We start from the raw sequence: 15,199 nt of genomic DNA, 5'->3' as shown, positions 1-15,199 counted from the left end.
AAGAGAAAAAAACAGCTTATTATCACTTAAATAGTGCCACTAAAATAAATGTGATAGCTTAAGTTGGCAAGTTGATTAATTTTGGTTTCCTCCCTAGACATTCTAGTTATTTTACTATTGAGCTTTGTTTCAATTTAGTTATTTTACCGCACGTATCAATCAATTCAAAATTTTGCGACCGTACCGAACAAATTCTAAACTACATAAGCTCAAAACACTTTTGGCAAGCTCTACCGAATTGCGAATCACTTCTGCGTAAGCTCCGTAGACGTAGGCGCGTTGATTCCGACAGCCGCGAAAAGTTAAACGTGCATCGATGCGTCAATATCACATAAGGAAAGATCGATTTTACAGTCACGTAGGGTTTAGTTCATAGATTAACATTGACTGCTGTTTACAAATGTAAGTACTTGAACACTAAGAAATAAGTTAACTCTAATGCTTTAACCGCATATACACTGGAGTCGCTTTTTACGCGGGTGATACGTCCCGCGTAAAAAAAATCCGCGTAAAAAAAACCGTGTAAAAAAAAACCGCGTAAAAAGCGACTCCAGTGTATCAGAGATTTCACGTATTGAGAGAATAATATAGTTATCGAGTACAATAAACTCAGGGGAAAAAATACCTACAAAAGATTAAAAAATATCAATTGTCACATACCTCTACTTTTACTTATTTCCTTAACTATTGATCTCCTTGTTAAATAGGAAGATTTATTCTACAACTTTAAACGTTAGTTGCCTCCCTAAGCGGACCCCCGCATCCTAATTCTTTTGTTAATCTACCTAATTCTATTAGACTTTCTGAATCTTCTTATTTACGTTCGTTTGATGATTATAATATCTCATTAGTCTAATTTTAAAAAAAATAATTGAAATCTCTAATTCACGTAAACAATCATAACCAATGCTTTATTAAGTACCTGCACTTGCAGGGCTGTTACAAGATTTTCTAAATATGATCCGCGAAATCCACGATTTCTCAAAAGAAATCCGCGACTTCAAATACTAATCCGCGGTAAAAAAAAAAAACTGTTTTCATTGACTAAAAATAGCATTTGCATACTACTACATGGCATTTCAAGCTTATTGCTTATAGCATTTTAGATTTTTGCCTGCTCTCAACTTTGAAGTACTTTCACATTTTAATTGAGAGCTTCCTATGCCTGTAACATCCTATGCCCTAGAAAGTAGAGAAATTTTCCAACTCGAAAAATTAATAGACCGAACGGGAATCAGTCGCCTCCAGCATGGACTTGCTTTGTAGCTGCGCCTTTACCGACTGAGCTAAAGGAGTATCGTTTGTAACCTTTAAAATAAAAAAAAAACATTGTATCATCTTCAGTTATTTATGTATAGTATAAATTCATAGTAATTAATGAACATAATAAAACATCCTTAAAGCATAGAGGTAACTCTAAGACTAGAAGGTCCCGAAATAACGTGCTCAACTTTTTGGCTCAGCTCTGGTACTCTCTTCGGTCCCAAGCTAATCGATTCACCCCTCGAAACATAGGAAAAACCAATAACCCCTCATTTTATCTGTCAAACTTTCATAGCGAATCAAAACAAACATTGCGTAGTACTAGAATTTCGACTAGAATGGGATACGTTAATCGTTTGCTTGGGACCAATAGGCTAGTCAAGTAGTGAGCCAATTTAAAATTGTTAGTTTCGTATTGATTGTTGCTTAAAAAGCGTCCACGATGAAATTGCCACACTATGAAATTGCTATAACTTTTTAACCGTTGGGTAGAATTTAATGAAAATTTGGGTGGATTTAGTTCATAGTGCATTATTTACATCCTGCAAGTTTTAAAGTCCTGTGATCAAAACTCGCGGAAATGGAGTCGAAAGAACAGCTCGTGCGTGATAAAATCTTGCGCATTCATCACGAGAACAAGGATCTCTCGCATCGTTCCATCGCTAAAACGTTGGGAATCGCGAATTCCACGGTGTCGCGAGTGATTAAGCGGTTCGAGGAACGGTTGACCACCGATCGGAAGCCCAGAAGTGAAGGAAAAAGTATTCCGTACAACACCAAAAATCACAACCGCGTAGTTGGGGCCTTCAACCAAAATCCGAACGCCTCCGTTAGGGATGTGGCTAAGAAGCTGCACCTAAGCCGAAGTTTTGTCCAGAAGGCCAAAACTAAGGCTGGGCTTCGAACGTTCAAGGTACAAAAGGCCCCTAATCGCGATGAGAAGCAGAACAAGTCCGCCAAAACCCGTGCCAGGAAGTTGTACCTCAACATGCTGACGAAAGTTGAATGCTGCATCATGGACGACGAAACATATGTGAAGGCCGACTTCAAACAGATCCCCGGCAACCTGTTTTTCACGGCCAAGGATAAGTTCAGCGTTCCGGAGCATGTCCGCACTCAGAAGATGTCCAAAGTTGCGAAGAAATTCCTGGTTTGGCAAGCCATCTGCACGTGCGGGAAGCGGAGTGCACCTTTCGTGACCCAGGACACGATGAACGGACAGGTGTACATAAAAGAGTGCCTCCAGAAGCGGCTGCTTCCTCTCCTGAAGGCCCACAACGTCCCAACAATCTTCTGGCCGGATTTGGCCTCATGCCACTACTCCAAGGACGTGCTGAAGTGGTATGCGGACAATAAGGTCAATTTCGTGCCGAAAATGTTCAACCCTCCCAACACTCCGGAGCTCCGCCCCATCGAGAAGTACTGGGCGATTATGAAGCAGCACCTTCTTAAACGACCTAAGGTAGTGAAGACAGTCGAGGAACTGAAGAAAGTATGGGTTTACATGCAAAAAACGGTTGGTTAAGGCCAAGGTGCGGGCATTTGCGTATGGACTGTAAATAAAATACGAGTAAAATGGTAAAATGAAGTTTAATAGTTATTTCTCAATCCCTGAAAATTTGATGGCAATCGAATGAAAACTCGAATTTTGCGAATCAATTTTGTGTGTGGCAATTTCATCGTGGACACCCTTTACATTATGAGATTCTATTGAATAATACCGGCCAAGATTTAAAAAATAAATAATTCATTTTCATTTGAAATGCAATTTTTTTGAAAATTTACCTTTGCGTCTCTGACGTATTTTTCTGTCCTAAATATTGCAGTTAATTTGGCTCTAGTTTTCTCACTTTTTACCGATTCAAACCAAACACCCTGCACATAATCGAGAAATTACCAGAGTTTCATAAGTCACACTTGTTGGTCACGAAATTATAGGTTTTCCAAATCGTCCAGCACGGAGAACAAATTCGTTAAGTTAAGATAACAATCCTAATAGTTACTTTCACATGGACAAATATTGTTGTTTGAAAGAAACCTATAGTTATTCCAACATTAATTTGACCATCAACTCAATCATATCTACCTTATAGATTCAACTGTTCATCTTATACTCAATTCAACTATAACTTTGATCAATTATAACAACCGTCAAATGTAATTTAGTTATATAATTTGGTTTCAAGTGATTATCATAAATCCACATACTTTTAATTTGTGATGCGTATAGCAGGCGATAAGATAACTGGCTCTCACGCAGATGAACACGGTTCAAATTTAGTTGAATGTTCTTGTTCACCTTTTTTATGATTTTGCAGTTGTGTTTTTGAGATCGATAAAGAAGCAAAACAAACTTCCTTAATACACTCCCGGAAATAAATATAAAGACACATAAAAAGCATGGCGCCTACCAAATATAACAATCAGAGGAATTCTAAACCATGCATTTTTGGAAGCCACATTATCATGCTACAATATCACCCATAGAAATAACCAATTGCAACATGTACGCAGGGGAAATAAATGGAAATGTGATTTTCTCCTTCGGAAATAAATATAAAGACGCCATACAAAAATGTATGGGAAATTGGTCATTTTCGAAACATTACTAAGCATGTCAACAATTCTTGTAGCACCAAAATAACCAAAGAGTTAGTTAAAGTAATAATTAAACTTAATTTCTGAAACGTTTTAAGCAGATCCAATCGCTAGAAGTTATCGAAAATTACAAAAAATCGTTGGTTGATCAGCGATGATTAATTAGGTTATACATACATTTAGGCGTTTTCCGAGTTAGAATGTGTCTTGAGATGTTCAAACAAATTAATAGGAAGATGACCTGTGTTTATTTAGTTACACTAAAACTGATATCTAGTAAAAGTGAGGGGGTGACGGGCCTACGCGCTCTTCCCATCTTCCTATTAATTTGTTTGAACATTTCAAGACAAATTCTAACTCGGAAAACGCCTAAATGTATGTATCACCTAATTAATCATCGCTGATCAACCAATGATTTTTTGTAATTTTTGATAACTTCTAGCGATTGGATCTGCTTAAAACGTTTCAGAAATTAAGTTTAATGGATCATTTTAGATGGCTGAGTTTTGAACCCGCCACAGCTTGCATTCGGCGCTACTGTATACGGACGATCCAATGTAAAATACTGTGGTAGCCACAGTACGGTGCTGTCAAAACCTCAGCATCTTCAATGATCCATTATTACTTTAACTAACTCTTTGGTTATTTTGGTGCTACAAGAATGGATCATTGAAGATGCTGAGGTTTTGACAGCACCGTACTGTGGCTACCACAGTATTTTACATTGGATCGTCCGTATACAGTAGCGCCGAATGCAAGCTGTGGCGGGTTCAAAACTCAGCCATCTAAAATGATCCATTGTTGACATGCTTAGTAATGTTTCGAAAATGACCAATTTCCCATACATTTTTGTATGGCGTCTTTATATTTATTTCCGAAGGAGAAAATCACATTTCCATTTATTTCCCCTGCGTACATGATGCAATTGGTTATTTCTATAGGTGATATTGTAGCATGATAATGTGGCTTCCAAAAATACACGGTTAAGAATTCCTCTGATTCTTATATTTGGTAGGCGCCATGCTTTTTTATGTGTCTTTATATTTATTTCCGGGAGTGTATGTCGATAATGAAGAACAGTTCGTTTAATAAACATTGTAAAATTTTGCTTCCCTAACAATAGTTTTCTTGAATCAACTAAAGCATAGTTGTATTTTGAAGTTTGACGTTTGTTCATCTATTGAAAAATATAGTTGAGCCAACCGAGGAGCCAACTATGGACTATAGTTGTTGCCCTCTATATATAGTCAAATCAACTATAGTTTCGGGTTATCTCTAAAACAATTGAACAATATTAATGTTATTTTGACCGGAAAAATAATTGCGTCTGCTATAGTTGGTTCTCCGTGAGGACATCAGTTGATTTGTTCTACTAGATCAACCAAGACTGCAATAATGTCTGTAATATCGAAAAATTTCCAATCAGATTCAAAGTGTCTATGTGGATCATGCATGATCTATTTCCGAGTAATCCAGATGTTCAAGGTTCTTCAAATCGTCCTGGAGTGCAGATAATTTTATCTACTAGATCAACCGAGATTAGGACAATGTCTCTAGTATCGAAAGATTTCCAGACAGATGCACAGTGTCTATGTGGATCATGCATGAACTATTGTCATGTATAGCAGATGTTTTAAGTTCTCCAAATTGTTCTGGAGTTCAGATGATTTATTCTACAAGATCAACCATGACTGGGATAAAGTCTGTAGTATCGAAATATGTACAAACAGCTTCATGGTGTCTGTACAGATAATGTTAAATTATTTCCATGTATACCAGATAATCTAGGTTCTCCAATTCGTCCAGCAGTTCAGATGATTGGTTTTACTAAATAAACAAAGACTAGGATAATATCTGTGTCATCGAAATATCGACTTGGAAATCCTAGAACATTTGGCATACACGGAAATAGATTGGCATGATCGACATAGACACTGCAAATTTGTTTGGGCATATTCCGATACTACAGATATTGAATTACTCTTAGATGATCTAATAGAAAAATAATCTGATCTCCAGAATGATTTCAGATCATCTTGTATACGTAGCAATAGGTCGGGTACAATCCACATAGACACTTTGAATCTGTTTGGACATATTTCGATACTACAGACACTATTGGAGTCTTGGTTGATATAGTAGAACAAATCACCTGAACTCCAGGACGATTTGGAGAACCTAGAATATCCGGTATACATGCAAAAACTACTCCCATATAAACGATTCGTTTATGATTTGACAACGAAAAATACTATGTTCATATTGTAAAAAAAGGAAAATGTCTCACATTGGACAGACCTCAGGAAATTTCCGTGTAAATCCGGTGTGACTTATGGAATTGAGATCATTTCTCGGTTATTTGCAGCGTGTTTGGTTCGAAACGGTTAAAAATTGAGAGCCTAATGAACAAACATGATGACAGCAAAATAATCCGAGACGGAAAGGTTACAATGAATTCCACATTTTTTGTAACAGCACATCAGTCTCTTCGCGATTTTCGCGACATCATTTAATGTTTCCGCGATTTTCGCGACTGAAAGTTCAAATCCGCGACAAATCCGCGAAAATCGCGAAATCCGCGCCTGTTGTAACAGCCCTGCACTTGTGCTTGTAATCTAAAATAACATACTCTTTTCTTGTGATGTATCAGCAGGTTGAACAAAAAAAAATCTAAGTTCTCTGAGACAGCCGCCGTGGGCAGTCATGAAGTGTTTGACAAAATTGTAATTATTAGTTTAAATGCCTTCACACAAAACTATCTTTAAAAACTTGATTTATTTTCTAATTTTTATGCAAAAGCAAAAACGGTGGAGGAATTAAAAATGATGATTTTATTTTTAAATAACAACAAGCTACAGGGGGCGCTAGGAGTATTTAATTTAAATTTGATTTGTTTTTTACTTTGATGATACTCATGAAACTGCAAGGCGTTTGGAAAATAAGGAAAATGAAAGTGTGTTTTTTTAATATCTTTGATGTAACAGGAGGGCACCAGGGGTATTTGATTAAATTTTGTATATTTTTTTTACTTTGATGACATGCATGCTTCTGGATGCTGTTACAATGTTCATGAAATTAGAATAGTCAGTTTACAACTGGCGGCGCTAGGAGTCTTTATTTTTATTTTATTTCATACTTTGATTATACCAATGTAACTGGAAGGCGTTTGTAATGTTTGATGAAATTGAAATACTTGATTCTGATGCAACAGGGGGTTCTGTGCAACAGAGGGTTCTGATGCACTAGGGTTCTTTAATTGAATTTGATTTTAAATATTTTCTCTTTGATGATTTACATGCTTCTGGAAGGCGTTTTGATTTTTTCATTAAATTTAAATGGTTTGCATTATGGGACGCTAAGAGTATTTATTGTTATTCATTTTTAATGATACAAATACAAATTGAAGGCGCTTGTGATGTTTCAGGAAATTTGAATTTTTGCTTTTAATTTCCTTAAAGCAAAAGGGGCGCTAGGGGTCTTTAGTTAAATTTGATTTTTTTTAAATTTTTGTTTCCTGAAATTGGAATTGTTGGTTTGTAACAGGGGGCGCTAGGGGTCTTTAATAGAATTTGATATTTTTTATACTTTGGTGGTAATACTAATACATCTGGAAAGCATTTATAATTTTTGATTAAATTGGAAATGTTGATTTTAATGTTCCTAAAGCAACGAGGGGCGCTAGGGGTCTTAAAATGGATTTGATTTAATTTTTTAGTTTTTGTTTCCTGCAATTGTAATTATTGATTTGCAATAGAAGGCGCCAGGAACCTTCATTTAATTTCTTTTTGATACCTTAATGATACTTATGCAACTGAAAAGCGTTTGTAATGTTTGATGAAATTCGAAATGACGGTCTTTGTTTCAATTTTATTTGATTTTTTTTATTATTTCCTGAAATTGATCATTTTAGATGGTCAAGTTTTAAACCCACCACAGCATGCTTTTGGCGCTACTGTATATGGACGATCAAATGTAAAATACTGTGGTAGCCACAGCACAGTTCTGTCAAAACCTCAGCATTTTCATTGATCCATTGGAAGTATCGGTTTGTAACAGGGGGCGCTAGGAATCTCTATTAAAATTATTTTTGTATCTTGATAATACTCATGCAACTGAAAGGCGTTTGTAATGTTTGATGAAGTTTGAGCTGCTGGTTTAATGTCACTGAAGCAACAGGGGCGCAAGTAGTCTTTAGTTGAATTTTATTTTATTGTTTAATTTTCGTTTCCTGAAATTGGAATTGTTGGTTTGTAACAGGGGGCGCTAGGAATCTTAATTTGATTTTTTTCATAATTGATCATTTTAGATGGTCAAGTTTTTAACCCACCACAGCATGCTTTTGGCGCTACTGTATATGGACGATCAAATGTAAAATACTGTGGTAGCCACAGCACAGTTCTGTCAAAACCTCAGCATTTTCATTGATCCATTGGATACTGATGCAATGGATCATTTTAGATGGCTGAGTTTTGAACCCACCACAGTTTTCATTTGGCGCTACTGTATACGGACGAACCAATGTCAAATACTGTGGTAGCCACAGTACGGTGCTGTCAAAACCTCAGCATCTTCAATGATCCATTGGAAAACTTTTGTATGACGAAATTGTAATGGATCATTGAAGATGCTGAGGTTTTGACAGCACCGTACTGTGGCTACCACAGTATTTTACATTGGTTCGTCCGTATACAGTAGCGCCAAATGAAAACTGTGGTGGGTTCAAAACTCAGCCATCTAAAATGATCCATTGTTGGATTTAATTTCACTGAAGCAACAGAGCTAGGGGTCTTTAATTGATCATTTTAGATGGTCAAGTTTTAAACCCACCACAGCATGCTTTTGGCGCTACTGTATATGGACGATCAAATGTAAAATACTGTGGTAGCCACAGCACAGTTCTGTCAAAACCTCAGCATTTTCATTGATCCATTGAATTTAATTTTTTGTGTTTATTTTGATGATGAGCATGCTCGTGGAGGGCGTTTGAAAAATGGGGAAATTGGATGTGTGGTTTCAAATATCACTGCTGCAACAGGGGGCGCTAGAGTTCTTTAATTGAATTTGATATTTTGTTAAGTTTGATGATGTTAATGAAACTGAAAAGCGTTTGTAATGTTTTAAAGGGTGTCCACGATGAAATTGCCACACTATGAAATTGCTCTAACTTTTTAACCGTTGGGTAGAATTTAATGAAAATTTGGGTGGATTTAGTTCATAGTGCATTATTTACATCCTGCAAGTTTTAAAGTCCTGTGATCAAAACTCGCGGAAATGGAGTCGAAAGAACAGCTCGTGCGTGATAAAATCTTGCGCATTCATCACGAGAACAAGGATCTCTCGCATCGTTCCATCGCTAAAACGTTGGGAATCGCGAGTTCCACGGTGTCGCGAGTGATTAAGCGGTTCGAGGAACGGTTGACCACCGATCGGAAGCCCAGAAGTGAAGGAAAAAGTATTCCGTACAACACCAAAAATCACAACCGCGTAGTTGGGGCCTTCAACCGAAATCCGAACGCCTCCGTTAGGGATGTGGCTAAGAAGCTGCACCTAAGCCGAAGTTTTGTCCAGAAGGCCAAAACTAAGGCTGGGCTTCGAACGTTCAAGGTACAAAAGGCCCCTAATCGCGATGAGAAGCAGAACAAGTCCGCCAAAAACCCGTGCCAGGAAGTTGTACCTCAACATGCTGACGAAAGTTGAATGCTGCATCATGGACGACGAAACATATGTGAAGGCCGACTTCAAACAGATCCCCGGCAACCTGTTTTTCACGGCCAAGGATAAGTTCAGCGTTCCGGAGCTTGTCCGCACTCAGAAGATGTCCAAATTTGCGAAGAAATTCCTGGTTTGGCAAGCCATCTGCACGTGCGAGAAGCGGAGTGCACCTTTCGTGACCCAGGACACGATGAACGGACAGGTGTACATAAAAGAGTGCCTCCAGACGCGGCTGTTTCCTCTCCTGAAGGTCCACAACGTCCCAACAATCTTCTGGCCGGATTTGGCCTCATGCCACTACTCCAAGGACGTGCTGAAGTGGTATGCGGACAATAAGGTCAATTTCGTGCCGAAAATGTTCAACCCTCCCAACACTCCGGAGCTCCGCCCCATCGAGAAGTACTGGGCGATTATGAAGCAGCACCTTCTTAAACGACCTAAGGTAGTGAAGACAGTCGAGGAACTGAAGAAAGTATGGGTTTACATGCAAAAAACGGTTGATTCACAGGTTGTGCAGAATCTTATGGCCGGGGTTAAGGCCAAGGTGCGGGCATTTGCGTATGGACTTTAAATAAAATACGAGTAAAATGGTAAAATGAAGTTTAATAGTTATTTCTCAATCCCTGAAAATTTGATGGCAATCGAATGAAAACTCGAATTTTGCGAATCAATTTTGTGTGTGGCAATTTCATCGTGGACACCCTTTATGAAATTGGAAATGTTGGTTTTAATGTCCCTGAAGTAACAGGGGCGCTAAAAGGTCTTTAATAGAATTTGATATTTTTACTTTGATGATATGCACGCTTCTGCAGGGCGTTAAGATTGTTTCCGGAATGGATCATTGAAGATGCTGAAGTTTTGACAGCACCGTACTGTGGCTACCACAGTATTTTACATTGGATCGTCCGTATACAGTAGCGCCAAATGCAAGCTGTGGTGGGTTCAAAACTCAGCCATCTAAAATGATCCATTGATCATTTTAGATGGTCAAGTTTTGAACCCACCACAGCATGCTTTTGGCGCTACTGTATATGGACGATCAAATGTAAAATACTGTGGTAGTCACAGCATAGTTCTGTCAAAACCTCAGCATTTTCATTGATCCATTGATGAATCGGATGCAAAAAGGGGGCGCTGGGGTTCTTTCATTGAATTTGATTATTTTGTCTTTGATGATATGCATGCTTCATGAAACTGAAATTGTTGATCTGCAATGGGAGGATATCCTGTATACTTTAACTTAATTTTATTTTCTACGTTAATAAAATTAATGCAACTGAAAAGCGTTTTTATTGTTTGATGCAATTTGGTACTGCCTGGCCAGAAGGGCAGGTCTAAAGGTTCCCCTAACCTCTGGTCTAGCCACGGAGGTCGTCTGGGGTGGGCTACATCCGCCTCTTTTTACTGGCTAGCTCGAGCTTGAGGCCTCTCGCTCTCAGGGTTGACTTTTGTCATGGAATCGCTATTCAAGAGTCCAATCTTTCCTTCATTAAACGACACACAAATTCACTTTAATCCTTTTTATTTCCTAACCAACACTTACAGTGGGTTGGGTGTGTAATGGGCGGCCGGCTGCTGAGGGGACACGTGGTCGCGGGCGAATGGTCGGAGGGGACCGTGATGGTTCTGGGCGCCGTGGTCTGGTTGGGATCACTCAGGGAACCAGTGTGATTGACCGTGGTTCGGGCTACGGCCAGGGTTGCCGTCGGGCGTGGCTCACACAGGGAAACAGCACGCAATGTCGTGAAGAGCGTCGTCGGTTTAACCTCAAAACTCGAGGGCCGGCCGAGGGGGGCGACACATTTAAATCTCAATTCTAGGTGCTCAAAAAATCTTACACTAGCGAATAAATCTTCGAAAAATCTTCTTTCATTTCTCGCATCTACTTGCATCGCGCATCATCTTTTTGCAGGAAATCTTCAAAATCGTGATAAATATTCTTTCTATCTACTCAGCGTATGCGGAGTTAGCCACAGCAAAACACAATATTTCCTGCATCGTAGATAGAGTCGTCCCCCTCGGGGCCGGCTTGGATTGCCGAGATTTGGTCCACAAGGGGGTAACACTGGGAGCTAGCGTGGGTCGTCACGTCCTGATTGGCGACATAACACAAGGCCGAAGCCTCAAGCCGATAAACTTCAGGATACGCGCGGTACAGACTAACCCCTTTCGCTCCGTGGGTGTCTGGGGAAAAACGGCCACAATCGCTCACGAGGTTCTAGCTTCGTCTACTTTTCTTAATTATGTATGATGGTCTGTTCACTTACGTGGTACTTTGGAAAAAGCCTCGATTGTCGCTCCAGACCCAGTAGCTAGGCGTTCTTTATTTTCTTCTCCTTTTTTTCCATTAGTCCTATATCCACCCGCGACAATCCAATAACCATCTCCTGCAGCAATTTTAACGTGTTGTTATGTGTACTAAATGTGTATTTTAACAAACTTTGTTCTTGCTTTTATTATACATATATATAACATTTTAACTTGTAGAGTGTGCAGGTAACTTGTATATTCCTAACAAGAAGTTTATATTAACTTTCATATTTATTTTTAGACATATACACATAATAATTAGACATTTAACAATTAATCATTGAAATTTTAATACGAATAGGTTTCTATTCGGCAAGCAAGTTGGGATATTAAATATTGTTAGTTTTAATATCTCTGAAGCAATAGGATTGCTACGGGTCTTTAATTGAATTTGATTTTACTTTTTACTTTTTGTTGCCTGGAATTGGAATTATTGATTTGTAACCGCTAGGAGTATTTATTCGAATTCCCCAAGTACAACCATAGGCACGTTATTTCACCTTTTTGGCTATATGCGGGCCTTATCAGAACTAACAAACACTGGTATAGCCGTTGTTCAGCTGTATATAGCCAAAAAGGCGGAATAACGTGCCTATGGTTACTTGGGTCTTATTCAAACTTTAATGATATGATACTATAAGGCGTTTGTTGTGTTTGATGAAATTTTGATTGATAAATCCGATTCAACATGGGGGTGCTAGGGGTCTTTAATTGAATTGGATTTTATTTTCGTTGCTGGTATGCATGCTGGACATTTCACATTTCTCGTTTACTCTGACGGACTTGCCATGAGCGGCAGTATAGCAAAAGCAAAAACCGCAAGTACGGGAACAGACCTAATTTGTCGAACTTCTACTTAATATGGCAGAAATGTTATATTGATCCTTTTGAAAAAGTACTCAAGATTTGTTTTCCAAAAAAAAAAAAAACGACTACCGTATTCAAAACTCAATTTTTTGCGATTTTTTAAAATAAAAATTTAAAATCTCAAAAGGTCCTTAAATTTAATTGCCAATGATTATACCAAAGATATGAAAAAGCTGTGCCTGGCCTACCTTAAAACCAACAACAAACTGGACGTTTGCAAACGATTTTTCAAACATCCAGAAGCAGCACCATTCGAAGCAGGAATGACTCTTCGGGGAAGAAGCGAATCAAAACTCATATTAAAAATCCCGGCAATGTTTGCTTTCCGGCTAGACTTTTTCATCGCACCGAAATGTTTGAGGAAGGCTTATTTATTACTATCCCTACATGCAATTACGCTCGCACCCGCCGCCGCTTTTGCGGTCGAGATGAAATAGTGCTCTAGTCATCGTCGGTGTTATCTCTATATCCATAGTAATATTTAAACGATGCAGATACGACTAGATATTATGTTTAATTAGGTCCTGGCCCCGGTGGAGGGATGATGATGATGATGCTGAGAGGCTTGACATATCTGCTTTCTCCCTGATAAGGGATGATAAATGAGATTTTTCACTATCTCCTCGTTCGGTAGTAATCCACCTTTCCGGAGGATTTTATGTGCGACTGTGTAGCAGCTAAATATAATGCTAATAAAATGTGTAAATTGAGAACGACCGGGGAAGCTAGATGGAAGCGATAAGTGGTGTTCTTCCGCAAAATGATTGTTCTGATTCATGAGTATTTCTCGAGAAACACATAATTTTTAGCTTAAATATAACAACTTTTAAGTGGCGAAATGGTAGTTTATGATAGCACGAACCACCCACAAATCAGCGTCTTAATAGCTTCAAATTTACCGCATCCTCGAAAGTACCAACGAAGAGAACAGAGAACTACTTCTGACGGCGACCGTAAAGTCGGTCAACTGTTTTGCAATGCAGACAGAAGCGGCCAGCCGAGTCCGATCAGGGTGTAGGAAAATCAATCACACGTTTTTTTCTGGTTGGTGAGATTACATTCCCGCATGCATATCACTCTCTTTCTCCGCCAGGCAGGGAGCCAGCCATAGCAGTAGGTAGTAGGGATGACATAACCGATAATGATGTTTTGGGGATGGAAGATTCTGGCATCAAGAAGAGAAGACGAGCGCAAAGCGAAATGCTGCATTGGATCGATTTGTATGTTTTTCTACTTTCAGCTCCCTGCTCCGACGCTCCGAACCATACTCATTCGGTGTGACATTTGGATTATAGATTAAAAAGTGGCTTACCTTCAGGACATTCTACTGCTTCATTCCTTTTCACTGCTACAATCCTAACAAGGCTCGTTCCAATCCAATAAAAACAAGAACAGCAAAATCCTTTCCTCTCGACCAGATTATTTTCGTTTCGCAATCTCCTTGTGCTCTCTTGTCACGAGACCTGCTACCAGTTTCACTGCCACAGCCTCCAACCGAGAATCGCACCTCTATTAGACTAAATTATTCACATCAAACCAGATCTTCATTGTTGAGATTCTTGACTTGGGAGCTGGTCAATCTTTTACAACATTCCCCCGAATAACACACCACTTTCGACACACACGCAGATTTTCTTGCTTCACGCTTCAGCTACCACCTCCGTCGTGCCGTGGATTACGAGATTCTCTCCGAAAGTAGTTTCCACATCCGCAGGCAAAACATCACCATTTACCACAACGCACTATCCATCCATAATGAAGATAATGACACGTATAAGTAGCGAACACTTTCGACACACGCGACGTGATTATATGCTTTGATTATTTTGAGATTCTGCGTTGCGGCGCTCGAGAAAAAGAAAATAACACCAATCACCATGTATTCATGTCGACGTTTCACTAGCCATTGGTGCTGGTGGAGCCGAGAGAGATTCTTTCTGCCCTTGCCTTTGCATCCAGAACAACAAAATCCGTCGCGGAGGAGGACAACAACGGGCGCGACACAGGACGACGGTGCTGATTTTGTAAACAAAAACTGCAGGTGCGGAGCTTTCGGAGATCATCTGTCAACAGTTGGAGTTTGCGCATAAAAAACGTAAAAAACAACACACGACGAGGGAGTGGTCATTCGATGGAGAGTTTATGCGATATTTACGAATGCCACAGTTGATTCTGTGATGAAGTTCAGGTCCAGATTTAGGTCATACGTCTCAAAATCACCCGTATAAATGCGAACCATCACTTCAGTGCTAACATTTGAAAACGGCGCAAAAGCCATTTGTAAACAAATGGTTTGTGGGCCCTTTACTCGCTACCCGAAGAACGCCCACGCAAACCAACAGCATCGCCAGGAAGGGGAAAATTTCCCCTACCCGATGTTGCTGTTGTATCGCGTGGGTGTACTTCAAGTTGTGAGTAAAGGGCCCACAAACCATTTGTTTACAAATGG

The 15,199-nt window shown here is 39.2% G+C and overlaps 1 protein-coding gene across 1 annotated transcript in view; it reads right to left on the bottom strand.

Moving 5' to 3' along the window:
- beta4GalNAcTA (beta1,4-N-acetylgalactosaminyltransferase A) overlaps positions 1 to 14,751 on the bottom strand; it is a 59,674-nt gene extending 44,923 nt beyond the window's left edge. Inside the window, exon 1 of the mRNA XM_065217468.1 lies at positions 14,063 to 14,751. The gene's annotated coding sequence lies outside the window, so the exon portion shown is untranslated. The remainder of the gene's footprint in view (positions 1 to 14,062) is intronic.
- Between the last annotated feature and the right edge of the window lie 448 nt (positions 14,752 to 15,199).

This window comes from Ochlerotatus camptorhynchus, unplaced genomic scaffold, assembly GCF_037179485.1.
Source record: "Ochlerotatus camptorhynchus isolate MF236.1 unplaced genomic scaffold, CSIRO-AGI_Acam_v1.1 ptg000077l, whole genome shotgun sequence".
NCBI lineage: Eukaryota > Metazoa > Arthropoda > Insecta > Diptera > Culicidae > Ochlerotatus > Ochlerotatus camptorhynchus.
This window is presented reverse-complemented; position numbering and strand designations above follow the sequence as displayed.